At 32.5% G+C, this 3,534-nt stretch overlaps 1 protein-coding gene across 2 annotated transcripts in view; it reads left to right on the forward strand.

Annotated features, from left to right (window-relative positions):
• Nucleotides 1-962, forward strand: part of arrdc2 (arrestin domain containing 2) — a 9,334-nt gene extending 8,372 nt beyond the window's left edge. The window contains exon 8 of one of the 2 annotated variants that reach the window (XM_005155942.5): nt 1-957. This exon is cut by the window's left edge and continues 280 nt beyond it. The gene's annotated coding sequence lies outside the window, so the exon portion shown is untranslated. 2 annotated transcript variants of the gene reach the window in all.
• Nucleotides 963-3,534: the final 2,572 nt, after the last annotated feature.

Genomic DNA, 3,534 nt, shown 5'->3' on the forward strand with positions numbered 1-3,534 from the left:
GTCTCTCTGAGAGCGATCAGACTCTGGTCTGTGCCTAGACCGATTCATTGCCTATCGCACTTGTACGTCGAATCAGGGAATTTTGGGCATGATCACTAATTATGGGTGAGAAGCCATTCAGAGATTATACCCATCATGCCTGTGAATGAGAGATGAGTTCCTCTCAGCCAGCATTAGATGTTAGCAGGCATATGTGATGCCGTCCTTACTCCCATATATATCATGGCGTGTATCATCTCATTTGGTATTGGTGTTAGCCAAAGAGATTGGTTTAATGTTCTTGTGCGCACGGGTAATTCTATGCAAAAGGGAAACCTAAAGCTTTAAGAATAGGATATGGGAGAAATTGCAAATGTAAATCCTGGAATTTCATGTTTTTTTCTCCTGTCGGACGGGGATTAAAACAACTCTATGTTAATGTAATGTTGGTTAATGTAATGTTGGCATAAGTTTAATCTGACAAAAGCAAAGTCTGTCATCTGGAAGGTCCTAATGTCAAGATGAATGGAATTTAAGACTGATTGTGTCAGAATATCAGCGGATGTATATATATTTTTGGCACATTGTATTTCTGCATTTATTGTTTGCCAGTGGATCAAGGTAAAACAGTGCAGGGTTATATAAAAGCTTTTAACGGTTAGCTTTACAAATGATGGCAGAAAAAAACAGCCATGTGCATTCAAGGTGCCTTGTTGTTTTAGATGAAACAATGAACGAAAACAGGGATTGTCACATTAAGCTTTCCTAGTCCTATACGACTCCCTGAAGTGTCCTTACAAACATTCCAAAAATACCACAGAAGTGGTTCATTTCCAGATTTTGAAAGTGTGTAACTTCAGGTTTAAACACAATGATTGTTTATGGCACTCACTTTGAATGAATGTATTTTATAGATAACATTTGTGACAAGTATATTTTTTGTTAATCACCTTTAAGTAAATAAAAAGAAAAACAATATGTAAGAATATGGTGTTTTATTTCATTATAATGTTAAATGCAATGCAAAAGAACTTAAAGAAAGTTTCGTTTTGAAATGCATTAATTTTTAAGGTTTTAATTTCTCAATGTATGTTTGACTTTAATATTACACTGTAAAACCCAACTGTCAATTGAAATGAGTGTAGTTAACTCAAATTTACTGAAAGTTAATTCTACTCATTTGAAAAGAGTTTTGAACTCAGTGTTGAAGGTAATGAGTTAATTAAATAAACCACAGTACTTCAGCGTAAATGGAATAAGTTCACAGTACTCGTATAGATTCGTTTTTTTTTTTTTTAACTCAAATGGTTTGTAGCTAAAGATTTCTTCAAACGGTTTTAGCTACCTTTAACTTATTTGAGTTTTACAGTACTCTGTTGGTTTGAGTTCTCCATTCATCAGGTTTTACTGTGTTCAAATTGCTTCATTTAATCAAATGGATTAAGTTCACAGTACTCATTAGGATTATTTTTCAAACTTGTTGCAATAGGTTTCCTCAATTGGTTTGAGTTACCTTGACTTATTGGGTTTTACCATTCATGAAAAAAAAAATAAAATAAAAAATAAATAAACGTAGTACATTAGTTTTCTAGGGGTTGTACTTTTTCTATATATAACACAAGTGGTGCCTGAGGCACTGAATGTCCTTTTTCCTCCTGTGTTGTTTTCTGAAATGCTTCCTGGCTCGGTTAGTCTCATAATAATTCATAAAGATAAGAAAACCCCATATTCAAATTCGAACCTTGCGAGAAAAAGTAGAGCATACATGAATGCACTGTGATTTAGTATAATAGTTTAGTAACTTTCATTGTATAATACATAACTTGGAGAGAACAAAATAAAAAATAAAAAGCAGCAAATATATAAAAACTTTAGCATTTATATATGCATATATGCCTCATCAAAGGCATGTTATAAACTGGGATTGCATTGTTTTTGCAAGGTTTACAGTCATATAATGTGACAAAAGCTGCAGGAACATGAACTGGTGCTCTGCAAATGATTAATGTTTGGTAAAGGAAAAACATGTAACATTTGAATGTTCTCAAGTACTCATTTGCTTTAGATTGATGGCACAGAAGAATACATTACACACATACTTGTAGCTATACACTGTTGTTTTGCCTGAAATGGTACAGATATATGAAAGAACATTGCTCGAAGGCGGTTGTCTGTAAGCACGAGGCATTGTAGAACAACATTCTTGTAAATGCCTTTAACAAACCTATTGTGACGGAGTTAATAACACTGTTTTTTTGTGACCCACTGTAAAATACCATCACTGAAAACATGGATGATAAAAATAAGGCTCTTCACAAATGTTTTTTATTTTCCCCCTCACGACAGCTTAAAGACATTTGAGCTCATGGCGAACAAAAACACATAGAACAGCAAAATTGCATGCCATGTTTATGTTGTGTACAGTAGCCTACACCAGGTGTTTGTGTTAAATTTCAGCTACTGTACTAGATTTAACATCATTTTGTTCCTTTCTTCAAAAAACAGAGTACAAAAAGATGTTTAGTGATGCATTGCAAACCAATTTTATTTTTCAGCACTATATGTTTTTGAATATTGAATGCATGGTCACGATCGTAGGATTGGGTGAGGTTAAAATATGGAAGGCAGTTAGGGCCAAAATTTGATCTTGTCAATTGACTTTCACTTTGATCGTGTTCACACACAAGAACCATAAAGGCAGTCATGTTGGCCGTTTTTAAATTTGGTATTTGTTCAAATACAACCTAACTATGGTTGCTTCTGACTTTTTCCCCCCTCAAATGTGTATTTCCTTGTAAAATTTATTTTTTACATTTTACAACTATAGGCTGAATGCAAAAAATAAAATAAAATAAAAATACATAAATAAAAAATAAATAAATAAATAAACCATTGGATGTTTTTAAGAGTAATGTCTTTCTAAAATATGACAACGGACATTCAATGCCTAATCTAAAATCTCAATCTTCGAATGCAAAAACGAGGTGACAAATTTAATTCTGTACAGGCCTATATTTAGAATGACCACTATGACCATTATAAAAGTTGTAAATATCTAGTAGTTCCAGTGTTGACCAATTTTTACCGTGTTTGAAAATATGTTTTTAAATATTTAAGAGCCTATTTTTTTTATATATAGAAGGCAGTTTAACAATTAATGTTTGCATAGCTATGCCAAGTACACTACAATATCCAATATACCATATCTGTATCCCAATCTACTATCATGTCAACAAATATAATAGCAAGAACAGTGATATTCTTTTATATTGTTATACTGTCACATACTGAAATTTCACACGTCTCTTATAAAACATTTAATCCAAAATAGATTACAACAGCAGAGCCTACTTGTGTCAGCTGAAAAGAAAAGTCACTTCAGAGCTAAATGAAGTTATTATAATTCCATATATGTCTAATAATAAATAAGAAGTGGGATGTGCATCTGTCAATATCTGGATTGTTTGTGATTTGGAAAAAAGATGTAGCGTTAGTGTATGAAAAAATACACTATTACAATACAGCTTCAATGTTTTTGTAGTGCACAAAATGTTT

The sequence above is a fragment of the Danio rerio genome, chromosome 11 (genome assembly GCF_049306965.1).
Source record: "Danio rerio strain Tuebingen ecotype United States chromosome 11, GRCz12tu, whole genome shotgun sequence".
Taxonomy (NCBI): domain Eukaryota; kingdom Metazoa; phylum Chordata; class Actinopteri; order Cypriniformes; family Danionidae; genus Danio; species Danio rerio.